Here is an 11775-nt window from a genome sequence, read left to right as displayed (position 1 = left end):
ACCCCATATACTAAATAGTAACAAATTTAACCTTAGGTTGAAAGTAGTGATGAGTTGGAACAAAGGTCAGTTCCACCACAAATAGCTAACAACAATTCATACAACGTAAATCAAGTAATTAAAGAAGCAACTCAGAGATAAAATACTCAACTTTCTCATAGTTTTTCCGAAAGATAGTTTCGCTTTTCAAGTATATCAGTGAAAAACTCAAATCCTTTACCAAAATCATCGAAATACAAGTAAGTTTGAAAACTATGATTTTTCCCAAAAATCTTTTCAACAATGAATAAGATGTTTCATTTTTTTTCTTTCTAGATAGCAAGTGTAAAATATCTCTTTGTGCTCATATTTTAATATGTGTGAGAAGTCATGAATGACGTGATACCATATAGCATGAGAAAAAATGTATCTCTATGCATGTATGTCATGTGTGCATGTCCATTCCATATATCTTAGAGATGAATCATGTACTCACACTCTTAGAGTACTCAATCTCACTGTCTCACACTTTTTTCTCATCGTGCCCAATCACTCAGTACCGTATATGGACATTCCGGCCCAGGAAAGATCCATCTCGAAATATATACATCAATTGACCAACAGTCACTTAGTACTGAGTAGGGCCGATCCAGCCCTTGAAGAAGATCCATCTCCAGGTATATAATGCTTCGAACAAGATCCATGTACAGGGAAGATTCATCCCTCAATATAATTAATCGCGCTCATTGGGGGTGTGTACAGACTCCGGAGGGGCTCTTACAACCCAAATGCTATCATAAAAATCAATATAACCGTTGCGTCGTGCAGCTCGATCCCATAACTATCACTCATAATCAGGCTCTCGGCTCACTCAGTCATCAATCTCTCAAGTCTCATTCATGAGCTCACAATGTCATGAAACTAGCCCTACAATAATGATATGATGTATCGATAAATAACAACTGAGTACTGAGATATGATATGATGTATGAATATGACTGAGTACGAAATATCAATAAAATCAGTGAGATGACAGCAAGAAACGATCATTATGGGTCCCAACAATATCTGCATAAAGCCTAAACATAATAGGACCACTATATAGTGCCATGGAAACAACGGAGTCACAATTCACAGGGTGCACGCCCACACGCTCGTCACCTAGCATGTGTGTCACCTCAATACCAATCATACAACATGTAATTCGGGGTTTCATACCCTCAGCGCTAAGTTTAGAAGAGTTACTTACCTCGAACAAGCCAATTCCACTACCGAGCAAGCCAAGTTATGCTCCAAAAATATCATCATGCGCGTAGAGATCTCCGAGCGGATCAAAACTAGCCAAAAGCAACTCAAATATATCAAATAAAGTGCAAGAAAATAATTCCAAATGATAAAGATCGAATCCTTAATCAAAACCCAAAACCAGCCAAAAATCACATCTAGGCTCGCACCTCGGAACGCAACAAAACTAACAAAATACGACAACTCATTCAATTACGAGTCCAACCATACTAGTTTCACTCAAATCCGACTCCAAATCGGTGTTCAAAACTCAAAAATTCATATTATGAAACTTTAGGACCAAACCCTCAATTTCCTCTTTAAAATTCATCAACCAAAAGCTAAAATAGAAGATAATTCATGAAATATAACCAAAAACGAGTAGAGAATACTTACCCCAATTCATATGATGAAAATTGTTTCAAGAATCGCCTCAATCCGAGCTCTCTAGCTCCAAAAATGTAAAAATAACTAAAACCCTCGAAATAGAGTACTTTATAATCTGCCCAAGCATCCTCTTATGCGAACGCGGGAAAGCCATCGCGTTCGAGATGAACAAAAATACACTACCTCCAAACGACTCTATGCGATCGCGAACGTACTCATGCAAACGCGAAGCACACAGGCGACCAAGCTTCGCGAAAGCGTATAACAAATTCCAAATTCCCAGCTGCCCAGCTCAACACGATGCGAACACAGCCTCATTGTGCAAACGCAAAGAAGATCTTGCCCCAACTCTTCACGAATGCGAGACTTGATCACGAAGAATGATTGATGATGTCATCAAAATACATACGTGTTAGCAACACTTGCCACGCGAACGCGATGAAGAAATGTGACACCAGATATCAGCTGAACATAACAGTGAAAAATGAAGGAAAAAATAGCCCAAAATCAACTCGAAACACGCCAAGACCCTCGGGACCACATCCAAACATCCCAACAAGTCCCATGACATAATACGGACCTACTCGAGGCCTCAAAACATATATAACAACATAGAAACGATGAATCACACCTCAACTCGAAATGAATGAACTTTGAAACTTGAAACTTCTACAACCGATGCCGAAACCTATCAAATCACGTCCGATTGACCTCAAATTTTGCAAACAAGTCACATTTGCCATTATGGACCTGCTCCAACTTCCAAAATCAGAATCCGACCCCGATATCAAAAAGTCCACACCCGATCAAACTTTTCAAAATTTCAACTTTTGTTATTTCAAACCTAATTCTACTACGGACCTCCAATCATAATCCGGACACGCTCTTAAGTCAAAAATCACCCAACGGAGCTAAAGGAACCATCAAAAATCCAATTAGAGGTCAACTATTAAAAAGTCAAACTTACAATTCTTTCAAATTTAAAGCTTCTTAATTGAGAACCATTCTTCCAAAATCAATTCCGAATAACCTGAAAACCAAAACCGACGATTCATATAAGTCATAATACATCATACGGAGCTACTCATGCCCGTAATCTACGGAGCAAAGTGCAAATTCTCAAAACAACTGATTGGGTTATTACAAGATGCATTGGGTGATTTTTATTTGGGTGAAGAGACATCTACGTCAAAGTCCATCGATGGAAAGAAGGACAAGGCAGATGAATGGAAGATATGTCAGAATAACAATGCTAATGAAGACCAGGGAAAAGGGAAATCAAGAGGCTGGAACTTAAAGAGCAACGAGGAGGACAGTAAATTTAGTAGTTGTTTCATTTGTGATTGTCCACATCGAGCAAGGGACTGCCTAAAGAAGGCAATGTTGAATGCTATGACTACCGCGGATAAGAGGGATACATTGGAGGCAATGACTAGTGACAAACAAGTGGTTGGGGTAAATGCGATTATGGTTGATGAGAAGGGAGGCCTAGGGGCATTGCATTTCAACCCCTTAGGACTCATAAATTGAGCTAACCTCGACGAGGACGTCGAGTTTCAAAGGGTGCGGGTGGTTTGTTAGGGGTATGCTTCTTTGAGCTTGACTTGACAACAAGAGTGTTGTCATAGGGCAGCATGAGTGTTTCCAAGCTAAGGTGCACGATCTAGAACCAAGGCAAAAAACAAAACGGGCAAGTGATAGCCAAGGCATTGAGGGAGGCAAGGCAGCTTAGCAAAGGCTTGATAATGAGATGCAGATTGTGGGCTGAGGGTGACACTTGGTCATAGCAAAGGCATTAAGGCATGGGGAAGTGATGCCGAGACAAGGAAAAATAAAGTGGGCAATGGCAGGCTAAGTGCAACGAAGACATGCACGCAAGACAGACTTGTCATGACATTGTGGCGCGACAAAGGGCCATGTGTGTGGGCAGTGGCATGGGCTAAATGCAACTGCAATGCACCTAAGAGAAAGGCATTGGATCCTGATTCAAGCGAAGGTACGCACATGGGTATCAAGCTTCAGCTTGACCAAGCCAATGTCGGTTACAAGGCATATGTTGTGCACATCGGCAGTAGTTGGCTTTGTTCAAATATGGCAGGGAGTTGCTAGAACGTTTTTATAGATATGTTTCCATTATATTAGCATGATCTACATGATCCTAGTAGTTGGGGATGTCAACTATACTAGGCTAAAATAGTGGGTTGTGTGAGACACGTGTCTAATCCTAAGTGTGACAAGTGTAAAGGCAAAGGGCTGTCACATGTTCTATAAATATACAACACCCTTATGCTTGTGATAAAGAGAAAACGTGTGGGATTGCATGTTTAAGATAGGAAAAGGTTCCTAAGTCTATTTTCAAGAGTAAAAACACCAAATGCTAAGAGTAGTCTTGTGACAAAATCTGAGGAACAAGAGTGATCTTCAGCTGACAGGGCTGCCACCCAAAAATACAACATAACTAGATACTGATCTTCTAGAATTAGGGCAGGATGCCCAATCAAAATCACAATAGGGAGCAACTGAAAGACCATCTACATTGCTGAAATATATACCCAAAGTAGGGTCCTTCTTCAAGTACCTCAGTGTTACAACCCATATCCACATGTGTTAGTTCATGCCATATATTAGTTAACATAAATCCAAAAAGGAATTATCTTTGAGATGATAAGAAGTCAATCCTATTGGTCTTAAGTGATACAAGAGTGTATAAGGGTGATTAACCAGTATTAGAAGTTAAACGAATCAAGGATGTTGTAACTCGTATTTTTAGGTAATCTAGCGGTTCTTAATACACTCAAGAGGTCATTTATTAATGTATTTTAATCATATAATATCCGTATCATAAGTTTTGAAGTCAAACGAGTTACGAAACAAAAGTCGACAAAAGTTGTCGCAACTTAGGTTCATAATTCTACTTAAACATTAGGTCAAATGTTTCTAATATTTTCTCATAATTTACAAGGAATTATGGGGTGATCTACCAACCAAATTAAATATCTATGAGTCTAGTTTCCAACTCATTAAACCGTTCATCGATACGATCTCGGAGTAGAGAGATATTCACGTTTTCGCGAGACTGCGCCAAGCACCTCTCTATGGGGCCCACTAAGGCGGTTTAAGATATTTGGACCTATATAGGATGACTCCAACCCGTTTTAAGTCATTTCTTTTCACTATTTTCAGACCTTAGAACCCTAGGAACATCCTCTCAAGGTTCTCTCAAGATTCAAGACCCAAAAAAAGGGCAAACAACACAAATCAAGTGTCGGGAATTCCGTGGCGCTAGTAAGTCTCTTGTTCTTCTTGTTGTTGCTCATTTTTGTGTCGTTCCAGCTCGTGTGGGAGGTGGTTTTAAAGGGTTTATGTTCTGTAAATACTCCCTCATGTTCTTAATATCAATCCTAGGTGATTTCAATCCTTCTAAAGTGATTCTAGTGCCGAAAAACACTAATTGATCGCTAGTTTCGCTTTGTTGTTGTTGTGGCAGCATTGGAGGGATATTTCATGGAAATTTAAGGTCAAATTGGAGTTGTTCTTTCTGTATAAAGGTAAGGAACCTCTTACTCTATACGTATTTAAGATTATCCAAGTTGCGGCTAAGCCATTGAAGCTAGAACTTGTGAGATATATATCGAAAGGCTTGGTAGTAATGTTATTATTTTGTGGACTTTTTTGTGTTGTTGTTGGGCTGCATATTTTACTACTATCTTGTGGAGTTTTGGAGGAGGAAGGGTGTGGAGAAACACCATATATATGTAGGTTTATGGGCTGATAGTTATTCGTAATATTTCCAGGTTGTTTGACACGACTACGGTGGTCGTCGTATGTATGGAGTGATTAGGCTGTGTGTGGACTATTTTGGGAGGCTCAATATGTTTATTATTGATGTTGTTTGGGCTGTTTGGTGACTGTTTTGAATGGTGTGAAGTCATATATATAGGGGAGGTGTTGTCCGTTTTATCGTAAAATAGGTTGTGGTCGATACATAATAGTTATGACGCTTAAATGATAACGATAGTATCGTTTCTCTTATTGTAGACTAAGGAGTTTTGACAATTGCATAGCTTGAGATTGGGGCAGTATATACAAGGTATGTGAGACTATCCCTTTCCTTCTTTTGCACGACTCCAATTGTACATAATGTAATGAACGAGCTTCCAAAGATACTCATCTCTTAGAAGCTAGCAGTACTTACATTGTTTTCCCTCTTATGGAACGATTGATGTTAATGTTGCTTCTCTTATTCTTATGTTATCAATGTTATTGGTACTTCCTGATTCTTATAAGGTTCATAGTAAAGAGTTAGTCCTAATAACGCGTATAGAGGATACCGACCTTACGTCACTCCGAAAGGTTTAGAATGTGATTCCATGAGTCGAGCATGCATTATATATATGTATCTATTTTACTCTATCGAGCCACGCTATAGTTGGCCGGGTACGGCACCTATTGTGCAACCACTGATCAGTTGGGTTTTACCGAGCTCCACGTGGCCGTGTATGATTCTACCAAGCCTATTATGGCCGGGTACGATATGATGATGATGATGCCCACAGAGGCGAATGCTTTAAAGGTTTATGTATTTATACATATGTATCATGCATTTCATGTAAGTAGCCCTCAGAGGTACTAAGATGTTACAGGTTGTATATTCTCTACTGATCGTATTTGTGGTTCCTTGCCTTACATACTCAGTACTTTATTCGTACTGACGTCCTTTTATTTGTGGACACTGCATGTCGTGCTGCAAGTTCCTGATAGACAGGCAGGTGCAGCTCCCCCACCACAGTAGACTGTCCAGTTCAGCGGTGATTGGCGAGATCCCTTCTCCGGACTTGCCTTGGTCTTGGTATGCAATTTTTGTTATAGACATTATGGGTATGTCGGGGCCCTGTTCCGGCTATGTTGCAACACTTATGTTCTTTTAGAGGCTCATAGACAGGTGTCGGCTCATGTATAGTTTGGTATGCCTTGTCGACTAGTTTTTGTTGTATAGTCTTTCATAGTAGCGTGGTAGCTCATACCTTATATGTAGTTTCTTGATTGTCTGGCCATCCCCTGCTATGTATGTTCATGCCGTCATATTTTATTGTTGGTTGTCCATGATCTAGGTCTACCATTTATATTGATCTCGTCAGCCCTAAAAGATAATAATGAAGGTTAGATGAAATGTACGTTGGTGCTCGGCAAGTGTGGTCGGGTGCTAGTCATGGCCCTTCAGTTTGGGTCGTGACAAACTTGGTATCAGAGCCAGTCTGTCCTAGGGGTTGTCTATGAGCCGTGTCTAGTAGAGTCTTGATTATGGATGTGTAGCACGCCACATTTATAATCAGGAGGCTACATGACATCTAGGGTTGTTACCTTCTTCCTGAATCTAGATCTGCGTAGAGTTGAGTCGTAAGTGTTCGTCTCTAATATTCACCTTGTTTTTTTCAGTGATGCCTTCGACTAGGAAGCAAACGATTAGTAGACGGCTTGATACAGCAGCGGGAGAGGGTACCAGTCAGGTGCCCCAAGTTAGAGCAGGACAAAGTGAGGCTCAAAGTGAGATGCCCTCTCATACCTCATCTACTCCATCTCCTCCAGAGGATATTAGAAGGCACCCAACGCCTCCAGTTCCTCCGTCTGGCACTCCAGACCAGGATATGCGGAGTGTTTTGCAGTTATTGACTAGCTTGGTAGTTGCTCAGGCTCAGAGGCAGAATACAGGTGTTGCTGAGAAACCAGTTAGTACAAGAGTTCGTAATTTTATTAATTTAGACCCTCCAGTGTTTACCGGATCAGACCCCAAGGAGGACCCACAGACTTTTATTGACCAGGTTCATCGTACACTTCGGGTTATGCATGTTAGTGATACAGAGGCAGTAGAGTTGGCTTCTTATCGGTTACGGGATTTAGCGGTTCTTTGGTATGATAGTTGGGAGAGATCAAGGGGTCCGAACCCTCCTCCAGCTGTGTGGAAGGAATTTCTGAGGCCTTTCTTCGTCACTACTTGCTAGTTGAGATACGACGAGCTAGAGCTGATAAGTTCTTGAACCTTAGACAAGGTAATATGAGTGTGCGAGAGTACAGTATGCAGTTTGATTCTTTGGCAAGGTATGCTCCCCATATGGTGGCCAAGATGAGTGATAGGGTGCATATGTTCGTGAATGGGTTGGGAACACATCTAATAAATGAGTGTACGACAGCCTCCTTGGTGGAGGGCATGGATATTTCCCATATTCAAGCTTATGCCCAGACCCTAGAGGATCGTAAACGCCAGCAGAGGGCAGTTAGGGAGCAGGATAGAGGCCAGCATAAGAGGGCGAGATTTGCAGGGTATTCTGATGACTTCAGAGGCCGCATCAGGCCACAGTTTTCGAGGAGTTCGGCGCCACCTGTAGCTAGTGCTCCTCCACAGTTTCAGAGGCCTCGATATGATCGATCCTATTCTGGTCCAGGTCAGAGTTCGCGGGCATCTGGCTCGCAACATCACAGGGATACTAGTCAGATGAGACCCCCAATACCATATTGTGATCAGTGCGGCAAGGCCCACTTTGGACTGTGTCGTCGAGGTTCTGATGCATGCTATTCGTGCGGGCAGCCTGGCCATATGATGCGGGATTGTCCTAATAGAGGAGGTGATGGTATGGCTCAGCCGACTGGATCTGTGTCTGGTTCTTCCTCATCAGTTCGACCTCCAGCACGGGGTTTTCAGCAGTCGACAGGTCGTGGTAGGGGTAGAGGTGCAGTGCGGAGTTCGAGTGGTGCTCAAAATCGAACCTATGCTCTAGTAGGTCGATAGGATCTCGAGTCGTCTCCAGATGTTATTACAGGTATTATATCTGTGTTTTCTTATGATGTATATGCGTTGATTGATCCGCGATCTACATTATCATATGTTACACCCTTTGTGTCTAATAAGTTTGGCATTGAACCTGAATTGATAAGTAAACCCCTCGCGGTATCTACTCCGATAGGAGATTCTGTGATTGCTAGAAGGGTATATAGAGGTTGCACTGTGATGATTTGTAGTCGTCAAACCTCGGCAAATTTATTTGAGTTAGAAATGGTTGATTTTGATGTGATAATGGGAATGGACTGGTTGGCCTCATGCTATGCAAATGTTGACTGTTGTACGAAGATGGTTAGGTTCCAATTTCCGGTTGAACCCGTCATTGAATGGAAAGGGAACATTGCTACACCGAAAGGTAGGTTTATTTCCTATCTTAAGGAAAGGAAAATGATCTCAAAAGGTTACATTTATCATCTCGTTCGCGTTAGGGATGCGGAGGCGAAACCGCCTACTTTACAATCAATCCCTGTGGTCAACGAATTCCCAGATGTTTTCCCAGATGAACTCCCAGGCCTTCCTCCTGAAAGGGAGATTGAGTTTAGCATTGATGTGTTGCCTGACACTCAACCGATCTCTATTCCTCCATACAGAATGGCCCCGGCAGAGTTGCGAGAGTTGAAGGTGCAGTTGAAGGACTTGCTGGATAAGGGCTTTATTAGGCCTAGCACTTCACCTTGGGGTGCACCAGTCCTATTCGTGCGGAAGAAAGACGGGTCGTTACGGATGTGTATCGACTATCGACAGTTGAATAAGTCTACTATAAAGAACAAGTATCCACTTCCAAGAATTGATGACCTGTTTGGCCAACTCCAGGGTGCCAAGTATTTCTCTAAGATTGATTTACGTTCAGGGTATCATCAGGTGAGGGTTAGGGAGAAGGATATTCCAAAGACGGCCTTCCGGACAAGATATGGGCACTTTGAGTTCTTGGTGATGTCGTTTGGGCTAACAAATGCCCCAGCAGCTTTTATGGATCTCATGAATACTATATGCAGGCCCTATCTTGATGTGTTCGTGATTGTATTCATTGATGACATTCTAGTGTATTCTCGTTCGGAGGCGGAACATGCGGGCCACTTGCGGATAGTATTACAGACGCTTCAGGATCGTAAGTTATAAGCTAAGCTCTCCAAATGTGAATTCTGGCTGAACTCAGTAGCATTCCTTGGCCATGTGATATCTGATGAGGGTATTAGTGTCGACACTCAGAAGATCGATGCAGTAAAGAATTGGCCGAGACCTACAACACCATCAGAAGTCCGCAGCTTCCTAGGACTAGCAGGATATTATAGGCGGTTTGTAGAAGGATTTTCCTCTATATCATCACCATTGACTAAGTTAACACAAAAAGCTACCAAATTCCAGTGGTCTGACACTTGTGAACGTAGTTTTCAGGAGCTGAAGAATCGATTGACATCTGCACCAGTGCTCACTCTTCCTGAAGGAACAGAAGGTTATGTGGTATATTGTGATGCCTCAGGTATAGGTTTGGGGTGCGTATTGATGCAGTGTGGGAATGTGATTGCTTATGCATCAAGACAATTGAAAAAGCATGAAAAGAATTATCCAACCCATGATTTGGAATTGGCTGCAGTAATATATGCTTTGAAGATATGGCGGCACTACTTATACGGCGTCCATGTTGACAACTACACATATCATAAGAGTTTACAATACATCTTCAAGCAGAAAGAGTTGAATTTGAGGCAGCGTAGGTGGCTTGAATTATTGAAAGACTACGACGTCGAGATATTGTATCATCCCGGTAAAGCCAATGTTATGGAAGACGCTCTCAGCCGTAAATCAATGGGGAGCTTAGTACATATTGAGGCAGGTAGATGGGGGTTGATTAAAGAGCTTCATCAGCTAGCCAATATGAGAATCAGATTGTTAGACTCTGATGACGGAGGTGTTACTGTACAGAATACATCAGAATCATCTTTGGTAGCCGAGGTAAAAGCACGACAATATGAAGATCCTATCTTAGTACGATTAAGAGAAAGCATTCAACAGTGTAAAAGTATGGCTTTTGGGATCGGAAAAGATGGGGCACTAAGATACCAGAGCCGATTGTGTGTGCCTAATGTGGCAGGGTTGCGAGAGAAGATTATGAATGAGATTCATCAATCCCGATATTCCATCCATCCCGGCTCGACAAAGATGTATCATGATGTCAAGGAGCAGTATTGGTGGGATAATATGAAGAAGTCTATTGCAGAATTTGTGGCCCAGTGTCCCAATTGTCAACAAGTAAAGATAGAACATCAGAAACCCGGTGGATTGCTTCAAAATATAGAGATTCCGACCTGGAAGTGGGAGGTGATTAATATGGACTTCATTATTGGATTACCTCGCTCTTATCATAAGTTTGACTCCATCTGGGTGATAATTGATCGACTTACAAAATGTGCCCATTTTCTGCCAATGAAGACACCTTACACGGCTGAAGATTATGCGAAGTTGTATATCAAGGAGATTGTTAGGCTTCATGGTGTTCCCATATCTATTATATCAGACCGAGGAGCTCAATTTACGGCTAACTTTTGGAGGTCTTTCCAGAAGGGTTTAGGCACACAAGTAAATCTCAGCACTGCATTTCTTCCGCAGACTGACGGACAGGCTGAACGTACCATTCAGACACTGGAAGATATGCTACGAGCATGTGTTCTATATTTTAAGGGGAATTGGGATGATCATCTTCCACTCATAGAATTCGCCTATAACAATAGCTACCATTCCAGTATTAAAATGGCCCCATACGAGGCACTATACGGGAGGAGATGTAGATCACCAGTTGGATGGTTCGAAGTCGGTGAAACAGAATTATATGGGCCAGATTTGATTCACCAAGCTATTGAGAAGGTGAAAGTGATACAGGAGCGATTGAGGACGGCACAAAGTAGGCAAAAATCTTATTCTGATGTCCGACGTCATGATCTAGAGTTTGAGATTGGTGATTGGGTTTTCCTGAGGATCTCACCAATGAAGGGTATTATGCGTTTTGGGAAGAAAGGTAAGCTGAGTCCAAGGTATATCGGGCCGTATAAAATTCTTCGACGGATTGGACAGGTTGCTTATGAGTTAGAATTGCCATCCGAATTGGAATTTGTCCACCCGGTATTCCATGTATCTATGTTGAGAAAATGTATTGGAGACCCTTCTCAAGTCGTCCCTATCAAAGATGTACAAGTTACAGAGGACCTATCATATGAAGAAGTGCCAGTGGCGATATTAGATCGGCAAGTCCGCAAGCTGAGAACAAAAGATGTAGCTTCCGTCAAAGTATTGTG

The sequence above is a fragment of the Nicotiana tabacum genome, chromosome 3 (assembly GCF_000715075.1).
Source record: "Nicotiana tabacum cultivar K326 chromosome 3, ASM71507v2, whole genome shotgun sequence".
In the NCBI taxonomy this organism is placed as follows: domain Eukaryota; kingdom Viridiplantae; phylum Streptophyta; class Magnoliopsida; order Solanales; family Solanaceae; genus Nicotiana; species Nicotiana tabacum.
The sequence above is the reverse complement of the archived record's forward strand: the minus strand, read 5'-3'. Positions refer to the sequence as shown.